Source organism: Hordeum vulgare, chromosome 7H, assembly GCF_904849725.1.
Source record: "Hordeum vulgare subsp. vulgare chromosome 7H, MorexV3_pseudomolecules_assembly, whole genome shotgun sequence".
In the NCBI taxonomy this organism is placed as follows: Eukaryota; Viridiplantae; Streptophyta; class Magnoliopsida; order Poales; family Poaceae; genus Hordeum; species Hordeum vulgare.
This window is the reverse complement of record NC_058524.1, coordinates 623626643-623637357: the sequence shown is the minus strand read 5'-3', so window position 1 is coordinate 623637357 and position 10715 is coordinate 623626643. Positions and strand designations below refer to the sequence as shown.

The 10715-nt window shown below is 45.5% G+C and overlaps 1 long non-coding RNA gene across 1 annotated transcript; it reads left to right on the top strand.

Moving 5' to 3' along the window:
- Positions 1-1206: 1206 nt before the first annotated feature.
- LOC123410716 lies at positions 1207-2205 on the top strand. The gene is made up of 3 exons (XR_006613092.1): positions 1207-1234; positions 1338-1406; positions 2058-2205. It is a non-coding gene; the product is annotated as an uncharacterized LOC123410716 (long non-coding RNA).
- The last annotated feature ends 8510 nt before the right edge of the window (positions 2206-10715 follow it).

The following is a 10715-nucleotide window of genomic DNA, read 5'->3' as shown; positions in this document are numbered from 1 at the left end:
CGCCCGCCGCCCGCGGCGGCGCCGGCGACCCCGCGGAAGCTCGTCTTCTTCTCCGGCATGGGCGGCAGCAACCCGTCGGCGCCCGCGCTGCGGTGCCGCACGAAGCCGACGGCGGAGCCGGAGAGCGTGGCGCCCGTGACGCCGCCGCCGCAGCAGCCGGCGTCGGCGCCCGTGTCGGCCCGGAAGCGGATGCCGCTGCTGCAGGCCATCTTGGCGCCGTCCTCGCCCAGATCCCCCTCCAGATTCACGCTCTTCAAGGCCTCCATCCTCCCCACCAAGGTAACCACCCATCCCATCCCAAGACCCCATTTTTACTCTCCCTCCCCGTCTTCTTCCTCCTTCGGCACCCGAATGCAGCATGCTTATCCCGTTGCTTGTCGCTTGCAATGGCGGGTGGTGATTGGCGATCCCCATTTCCAGTGCAGAGAGATCAGAGCATCAGGATCAATCAATCATTGCCGCCCTTCCTCCTCTGTTTTGTCCTAACCCCCATCATCATCTTGAGATTCGATTCTCACCGTGATAATCATCCAACTATCATTATTATAACAGCAGCAGCTTTCCAATCCCCACTTCCATCTTCTCTTTTCTTTTGTTTTTCATTCCGTGCCACCTTTTCTCATCATTCCTCCAACGAGATCTTCTTTCGGCACACTCCCAATTCGGCTACACTACAAACAAATCCTGAGCGAGGAAGATCTCCCCAAGTTGTTCTTCCAGAACAACTTCCGAATGGGAGTGAAAGAATCTCATCATTTGGAAGAAGATGCAATCGTGCGAAGGAAGAAGAAGAGGATAAAAGGCTGCTCTGTTCCCCTTTATGTCAAGTGAAAGGAAGAGTGGAGCCTAGATGCGGAAAAGTTGCTTCGGATCGGATCAGATCAGATTTACCTTGATTCTGATTTGAGCAACCGTCCAATGATTCAATCACATCCCGATGAATCCTACTGCAGCTACTGACCAAAAAGAACGGACGGAAATCTTTTCCTCATCCCGATGCTGCTTTAGCTCATGATTTTCATGGAAAATATTTCATGGTGATTGATCGGGTGTCTTTGCTTGCAGGCACGGTGCGAAGTGTGCACGAGGGGCGTCAAGGACGGCGGCGCGGCGGCGGTGTTCACGGCGGACTGCTCCCACTCCTTCCACTTCCCCTGCATCGCGGCGCACGCGCGCGCCGCGGCCTCGGGGGCGCTCTGCTGCCCGATGTTATGCAACTTTGTGGTGTCGACAAGTGAGTGCTGCCCTCTCAATTCTTTTGTTGGATATATGGAGTATTTGTACAATGCTATTTCTTTTTCAGTCTGATTAGTAACTAGAAGTTATTCTTAGTGCAGGTATGCAGCTGATGCTTATGCAATATTTTGTGCGGGTAGGGCAAGGGAGATGGTACCTGATGATCACAAGTTAGTTGATTACTCGAATTATGTTTGCTTTCAGTTTCCCATAGCACATGTAGTATTCTCGACACATAAATTTTAACAAATTGCTCTGAGCTTTGTAGTTTCATGGCTTTGTGAGATGCTAATCATGAGCTGAAAATGCTCATGAGCTTCTCCATACACGTACTAGCACAACGACTTTGGGTACTATAATTTTTGTAGCACCTGAAACCCAACTTCCATTGCAGTGCCACTCAGTAAGTCATACCGGTTGGATTTCTTTTTCTTACCGACCGTAGCCGGCTCTTCCCTTGAATCGAACTCTCACACGAAGAGTCTGCCCTCCGCCCCTACTCATGAAGGCCCATTCCCACTCGGCGGTAGCTCCCTCCCTATCATGCCATGCTTCGGTTATGTCTTTTTGTCTTTAAATTTCTTTTGACAACATTTTTTTTTTGAATTGATGACCAAAGCTCCCGATTTCATTCCATTCAACAGATCCCTCGGTAACAAAAGGTTTAGCGGAAACTAACATACATAAACCGGCGCCCAATGGTTACCCCCATACGATTGAGATTGTTAGTTTGAATTGTACATCAATGCTGTATTTTCGTGTTGAATAGTACAACATGGTTATTTGACATACATTACTGAATCCAATTTCACATTTCCTAGCAGATGGATTAGTTCAGTTCCAGTACATGATTAGTGAAGTGCAAGGGGAAACAGATGTGGGTGACGCCATGCAGTCCTAGATGGGATAATTTTACATTCCAACTAGGGTTGGTTTTGTATGGTTCATGTACCTCGGATACTTTTCTCCCTTAGATTAGTGTGAAGCTTGAGATGATATTACCTCACAAGCACTCTTGATGGATGCAACGAGTTATCTAATGTACCTATTTATATTTTTCCTTTTAGTCAAACTGTTATAGGCATGTCTATAAAAATAATACTAGCTGTAATGTTTGTCAAAGTCGAACAGAACAAAATATGTTTAAAAATGCTTTTTTTAAAGAAATGTTCTAGTTTCTTAAAAATTGAACTATAGTTAGAAAGTGTTTCAATCTTTATGGAAACATTGACTTTTATTAAAAATAAGAAAATCTGCACGTTTAACTTTATCATAGACTTTAGTAAAATCGGATATAGAAAATGGTGCAGAATGACATGAATCTGGTTATGTTTATTTTGCCCGGTGCAACGCACGGGTATTTGTACTAGTCTCTACTATTAAAGGGGATCTGTCGTTGTGATGGTTCAACCTCTTGGCTCCCCCCTCGTATCGCTTGTTAAATTGTGATCCAAATTCTACCGTATTGGACTAGACGTAGTACAAACGGTGTGGGCCTTTGCGTTGGTACCGACGCGTACGAGTACAACTCGTTTACTTGTCCTCCAAGGACTCTTATGTATTGCCCCTCATATATACTCCATGTAGTCGCACCTAAAGACGGCCTGTCGTCTCGTGCTTGTAATACTCCTCCTCATAGTGATTGCGCCTTCGTGCGTCCGTGGTTTTCTCCCGCAAGGGTTTCCACGTAAAAATCCGTGTCTCTCGTGTCTCGTTGATCTCGTTTTATCTAACAAGTGGTATACAGAGCTATGGTTTAAGATACGAGATTTGAGACGAGAGCTAGGGTTCGGCATCCTGTGTGCCGCCGTCGACGTGACTTGAGGATCGGGCGATCCGAAGCCAATTCTATTTCCGCAAGCCGGGTTTCGACAGGATCTTTCCTGCTGCTGCGTCGCCCTATAAATTTTCGTCGCTCCGTCACGTCAAATCACAAGTCGTGACTTCCGTTGTTGATGCGTACAAGTTGAAATTCCGAAGCAAACACATCAATCCGACGAGTCCTGCTTCCGCTCTGCATGTGCGCGCAACCTGAGGGATACCAACCGAATCCTGTGGCAACAGCGATCTGCTACGCTGCGGCTATCTGCTTCGGCTTAATTGATCCAAGTGGATCTCACGTGAATCATTACCAGTCAACTCAACTAGTACTTTTCTCTCTCATCGCTAATTGCTACGTCCACTGTTGGAACAGCTACCAGGTGCTATCTATTTGAATCAGATTTTTTGTCCCGCTTAACTAATTCTGTCAAGAATTTTTCTACCGGCTTGTACTACTTTGTGTACACAGATTTATCTACTCATGGCATCCATGAAGTACGATCTTCCGCTGCTGGATCGTGACACAAGGTTTACTCTATGGCAAGTCAAGATGCGGGCGTTGTTGGCGCAGGCCGACTATGATGATGCACTGGATAATTTTGGGAAGAATAGAATTGAGGATTGGACTGCTGAGGAGAAAAGAAGGGATCGTAAGGCTTTGTCACAAATTCAACTCCATTTGCATAATAATATTTTGCAGGAAGTTTTGAGCGAGAAAACTGCCGCCGCTCTATGGTTAAAGCTGGAAGGGATTTGCATGACAAAAGATCTCACCAGCAAGATGCATCTGAAGCAAAAATTATTCATGCACAGGTTACCCGAGGGAGGTAACGTTTTGAATCATATTTCAGAATTTAAAGAGATCATATCCGATCTAGCTGCAATGGAGGTTACGTATGATGAAGAAGATACTGCTTTAATGTTACTTTGTTCGCTGCCAAGTTCTTATACCAATTTTCGAGACACCATATTATACAGTCGTGATACTCTCACGCTTAATGAAGTTTATGAAGCTTTGAACTCTAAGGAGAAGATGAAATTAATGGTGCCTCATGATGGTTCGAGTTCATCCCAAGCCGAGGGATTATCTGTTCGTGGCAGGACAAAGGAGAAGAGCTCACATAATGGAAACCGTGGCAAAAGTAAGAACGGCCAGAGGGGCCGGTCGCAATCTAAAGACAAGAAGCAGTCTTGCAGGTATTGCAAGAGAGACGGGCATGACATCTCAGAATGTTTCAAGTTGCAAAACAAGGAAAAGAGGAATGGCACATACAAACCGAAAGGTAACAAACAAGGTGAAAATTCTGCTAATGTTGCTCGTGATGAAAGTTCTGATGATGCTCTTGTTGTTATTGCTGGATGTGCTGAGACCAATGATGAGTGGGTACTTGACACTGCGTGTACTTTTCATATGTGCCCGCATAGAGATTGGTTTACTACTTTTGATTCTACTACTGCTGCTGGTTCCGTTTTGGGTTTTGATAATTCACCATGCAAGATTGAAGGCATTGGTTCTATTCGAATCAAGATGTTTGATGGCACAATCAGAATTTTGACAGATGTTCGGTATATTCCGAAGATGAAGAGAAATCTTATCTCTGTGAGTGCCCTTGATGCAAAGGGGTACAAGTATTCAGGTGGAGATAGCGTTTTGAAGGTCACCAAAGGTTCTCTCATTGTGATGAAAGGTGACTTAAGTTCGACCAATGGTCTTTATTACCTTCGAGGTTCTACCGTTTCAGGTAACGCTACTCCAGTTATTTCAAAGAATTCTGGTTGTGATGCTTCTAACCTTTGGCATATGCGTCTTGGACATATGAGTGAACTTGGTTTGGCAGAGTTAAATAAGAGAGGTCTTCTTAAAGGATACCAAACTGGTAAATTGAAATTTTGTGAGCATTGTATCTTCGGCAAGCACAAGAGGGTGAAGTTCAACACTTCGACTCATACAACTGAAGGTATTCTTGATTATGTGCATTCTGATTTATGGGGACCATCTCGCAAAAGGTCATTAGGTGGTGCTCGTTACATGTTGACTATTATTGATGATTATTCGAGAAAGGTTTGGCCTTATTTCTTGAAGCATAAGTGGCAAGCTTTCTCAGCTCTTAAGGAGTGGAAGATTATGATTGAGAGACAAACTGAAAAGAAGGTAAAAATACTTCGCACTGATAATGGTATGGAATTCTGTTCTAAGCAATTTGGGAATTATTGCAAGTCTGAGGGCATTGTCAGACACCACACCGTTCCTTATACTCCTCAACAAAACGGTGTTGCTGAGCGTATGAACAGGACCATTATTTTCAGAGCCCGTTGCATGTTGTCCAATGCAGGTTTGCATAGGCGTTTTTGGGCTGAGGCTGCTTCCACTGCTTGTTATCTCATCAACCGTTCACCATCTATTCCTCTTAATAAGAAAACTCCAATTGAGGTATGGTCTGGTTCACCTGCTGATTATTCACAGTTGAGAGTTTTTGGTTGCACTGCTTATGCTCATGTTGATAATGGGAAGTTGGAGCCTAGGGCTGTTAAGTGCATCTTTCTTGGTTACAAATCTGGTGTTAAAGGTTTTAAATTGTGGAATCCTGAAACACAAAAGATTGTTATTAGCAGGAGCGTTATCTTTAATGAATCTGCTATGTTACATGATGTTGCATCTACTAATGTTTCAATTGAGAGTGAACATCAGTCTACTGTTCAGCAGCCTACTGTTCAGGTGGAGCATGTTATTGATTCAGGTGATACTTCTGATAAGGAAAATGCTGATGCACATGATGAACCCGTCTTTGATGATGAACATGTCACTCCAAATTAGCCTATTGTTCCACCCTGTTGGAATCTCGCACGTGACAGAGTTAGGCGGGGAATTAATGCACCTGAAAGGTTAATTGAGGAGTGCAATATTGTTTCTTTTGCTTTATCTGTTGCAGAAGAAATTGAAGGTAATGTTGAGCCTTCTTCATATTCTGAGGCTATTATTTCTGGTGATAGTAATAAGTGGATGACTGCTATGCATGATGAGATGGAATCACTTGAAAAGAATGGCACTTGGGATTTGGTAGGATTACCTAGAGAGAAGAAACCTATTCGTTGCAAGTGGGTTTTCAAAATAAAGGAAGGTGTTTCTCCCAATGATGAGGCAAGATATAAAGCAAGGTTGGTTGCTAAAGGTTATAGCCAAATTCCAGGTATTGACTATAACGAAGTCTTTTCTCCTGTTGTGAAGCATAGCTCTATTCGCACTTTACTTAGTATTGTTGCCATGAATGATTTTGAGCTTGAACAATTGGATGTTAAAACTGCATTCTTACATGGAGAATTAGAAGAGGATATTTATATGGAACAACCTGAAGGTTTTGTTATTCCTGGAAAAGAAAAGCTTGTCTGTAAGTTAAAGAAATCTCTTTATGGATTGAAGCAATCCCCTCGACAGTGGTACAAGAGATTTGACACCTTTATGCTCTCTCAAGGTTTCAAACGGTCTAATTATGATAGCTGTGTTTACTTGAAAACTGTCAATGGTTCAGCTATTTATTTGCTCCTTTATGTTGATGATATGTTAATTGCTGCAAAGAGCATGTCAGAGATTGATGAACTAAAGAAGCAATTGAGTAATAAATTTGAGATGAAGGATTTGGGTGCAGCAAAGAAAATACTTGGCATGGAAATATCCAGAGATAGACCATCTGGAAAATTATATCTCAGTCAGAAGGGATATATTGATAAAGTTCTTCGTCGTTTTAATATGCATAATGCCAAGCCTGTAAGTACTCCATTAGCTGCACACTTCAAATTATCATCAGCCTTATGTCCTGAGTCAGATGCAGATATTGAGTACATGTCTAGAGTTCCCTATTCAAGTGCAGTTGGTTCACTTATGTATGCCATGGTTTGTTCTCGTCCGGATTTATCTTATGCACTGAGTGTTGTTAGTAGATACATGGCTAATCCTGGAAAAGAGCATTGGAATGCAGTTCAGTGGATTTTCAGATACCTGCGAGGTACTTCTAATGCTTATTTACAGTTTGGGAAAACTGGAGATGGACTTGTTGGTTTTGTTGATTCTGATTTTGCTGGTGATTTGGATAAGAGAAGATCGCTCACAGGTTATGTTTTCACCATTGGTGGTTGTGCTGTGAGTTGGAGAGCAACTTTGCAGTCTATTTTGGCTTGTTCCACTACTGATGCCGAGTATATGGCTATTTCTGAGGCATGCAAAGAAGCTGTCTGGTTGAGAGGTTTGTATGCTGAGCTTTGTGGAGATTCATCTTGCCCTACCATATTTTCTGACAGTCAAAGTGCTATATATCTTACAAAGAATCCAATGTATCACGAGAGAACAAAACACATTGATGTCAGATTTCACTATGTTCGAGATGTTGTTGCTAAAGGTGATTTGAAGGTATGCAAGATAAGTACTCATGATAATCCAGCTGATATGATGACAAAGCCAGTTCCTACCAATAAGTTTGAGCTTTGCTCAGGCTTAGTTGGTATTTCTCACTAGTCCTATGGACTTTGACGCACGAGGTGTTTAAGCTGATTTGGATGGAGTTATTCACTTTCTTCGACTACTGGAGGGAATTTGGCTCAAGGTGGAGATTGTTAAATTGTGATCCAAATTCTACCGTATTGGACTAGACGTAGTACAAACGGTGTGGGCCTTTGCGTTGGTACCGACGCGTACGAGTACAACTCGTTTACTTGTCCTCCAAGGACTCTTATGTATTGCCCCTCATATATACTCCATGTAGTCGCACCTAAAGACGGCCTGTCGTCTCGTGCTTGTAATACTCCTCCTCATAGTGATTGCGCCTTCGTGCGTCCGTGGTTTTCTCCCGCAAGGGTTTCCACGTAAAAATCCGTGTCTCTCGTGTCTCGTTGATCTCGTTTTATCTAACATCGCTAACTCATTCCACCAATTTATTTCTATCGCTAACTCCTTCGACCGATTTTTTTTAAGTAAACAAAAGAACCAATTGGTTCAATCACCCACACGGTAAAAATTGAATTGGAATAGCCATGACCGACTCACCCACGACACACGCCCCCAACTCTCTCCAACCCCCTCCTTTTCTTTCTCCGTTGGAGTCACCCCAACTCCTCCAAGGTTCCAACTCCATCTATCCAATCTCGTCGTGGGTGCTATGCAGAGCCGCAACTGCAGAGCTTCGATGCGGCTTTGTGGAGGCGGCGGGGTGGTCCGCGCCGTCCTCGCCAGGAAGCACGACGTGTGGGGTGCGACGACCTGTTCGCACTTGTCGAGGACTATTTCGACGCCAGCCTCCACACCCTCGACTTCCTCGTTGCCCTTGACAGGGCCCTCCTCCGCGCCCGGGACACGCATCTCCTCCTCCACCTCGCGCTCCAAGTCCAGGACCCGTCCATCCGGCACGCGCGCGTGCTCGACGCGCTGCGGCGGTTCAAGGCCGATCCGTTCACGGATGAGTTCTTCGCCACGTTCCAGGCGACGTACCGGCAGCAGCTGGCCATGCTGGACAGGCTGCGTTGACAGAAGCGCCGGTTGGGCTGGCGCCTGCGGTCGGTCCGACTCTGGTGCCGCGTGATGGGTGTCGTCTTTGGGACCATCTTCGCGGCTATCCTCACTGACAAAGGTGAGCAACATCTCCTCTGAACATATTGTCTTTATACGCCCAGGTAGGTGGGCTGAGGTCGTGCCACAATGGTGCCGCTCCCGTCGCTATGCCCTGATGCTCCTGATGCACCTCCTCTGCGCGGCGCATCTTCTTCCGGCTGCTTACGGCCGCTCTGCTCTCCCCAGTCTTCTCATTTTCACTGTATGCAAGGACGGATCTATGCCCTGAGCTGCTGCTTGTCGACGGCCGATGTTCCGAGTCAAAGTTGCAACCTTTTCTCCTCACTCTTCTCATTACGTTTTTCGCCCATAAGAGACCCAGGCATGGCCGAAGTTGCAACCAGATGGAGTAGGTTATTTCAAGTGGTGCATGTTCAGATAAATGCAAGTTTAGACATACAGAAAACGTGGAACCTCATAGATGGATTAGAAACATGTTTCTCGGTGCAATTGTATCTAATAATTGTCGTTGTCGATATGATGAGAGGAAGAACGCGATGTCAAAGGTTCCGAACAAAAGACAGTGAGATAGGTGTGGTTTTCGGCAGCTCAAACTCTGCTCTCTTTTCTGTTATTCTGATCCTCCTCTCATGCCCCGTTTACAGCAGTCGTTAGGTGATCTAACTAACTCCCGGTGGAATGCCATGATCCGAGATGGCCGTGCCATCCCACGGCCACGAGCCACAACACCGAGTCCACCGGGAGAGAAACTAGGACATCGAGGAGGAGTGGGCAACGGCCCAGCGCTATGAACCTGCGTGTGCACACGTTATTACAATCAACAGAAAAGTAAATGAACTAAACCCTGGATTGCTCTAACCAGCTATGTCAGTGAGCTTATGCCAACACTTCTCCCCCTTAAGCTCAGCTCTTGTTATCGACTTCTCTGACCCCCAAGCTATTGTCGCATCTCCATGAAACACACATGCCCGAGCGCCTTGGTCATCACATCTGCAAGCTGATAGTCTGTTCGAACATGATCCACCTCCACCTGACCCACCTCAATCACTAGTAGAAAACGGGCCTTTGGCCTGGACCATTTAGTCCCGGCCTGCCTCTTGGCCGGGACTAAAGGCCCGACCACGTCACCCCAATTCTCAATGCCTCCCTCGAGGCTTTAGTCCCGGCCCGTAAGGAGCCTGTAGTCCCGGTTCGTGTCCCAAACCGGGACTAAAGGGCTACGCGGCGGGCAGTGGTGGTGGCAACCCGATACTAAAGGACTAACACGTGGCCTGCCGTAGTCGGGCGACCGTTGGTATACCTCTTTAGTCCCGGTTGGTGGTTTAACCCGGGACTAAAAGCCTAACACGTGGCCTGCCGTAGTGGTGGCAACCGTTTGGTATACCTCTTTAGTCCCGGTTGGTGGCTCAAACCGGGATTAAAGGCCCAAACGGTTTGCATCCCGCGTCGTTTCGGGCGATGAAAATCACGAACCGAAGCGTACAGTCGCCATTTCTCTGTTCTTCTTCTCCCTCGCGTCGCCCTCTCCGTTCTTCTCCTCTCTTCTTCCCTTCTCTTCTTCCACCATGTCAACTACCTTTCATGAGGTGGTCGCGCATGGCATGACGAAGCTCCATGTCGTGTACACGAACCTGAGCACGGAGGTGCCGTTTTTCCTTCAACAGTTGAAGGAGCGATGGTTTAACCACGCACCGGATCATGAGAAGTTCTTCGGGCTTGATCTGGAGTACACGGCCGATCAACGCGGTGTTGCCGTCATCCAAATCTGCTTCGCAAGCCATGTCTTGATCTTCCAATGGGCGAGGTAAGTTTTGAGGCTTTCTTTGATCCAAGATAATGACATTGTATAAGTTTATTTGTTTCTATCATAGTTGGTTCCCTTCAAGTAGTTGTAGTGAAACAATTTTGATTAGTTGAAGGGGAGCACAATCTAATTGGAATAGTGTTCCATAATCTGAAAAATCGTATTAGAATCAACTAGTGTTTAATATGTTCCATTGGAATCATAGTTGGTTCCCTTCAAATAATTGTAGTGAAACAATTTTGATCAGTTGAAGGGGAGCACAATCTAATTGGAATAGTGTTCCATAATCTGAAAAAT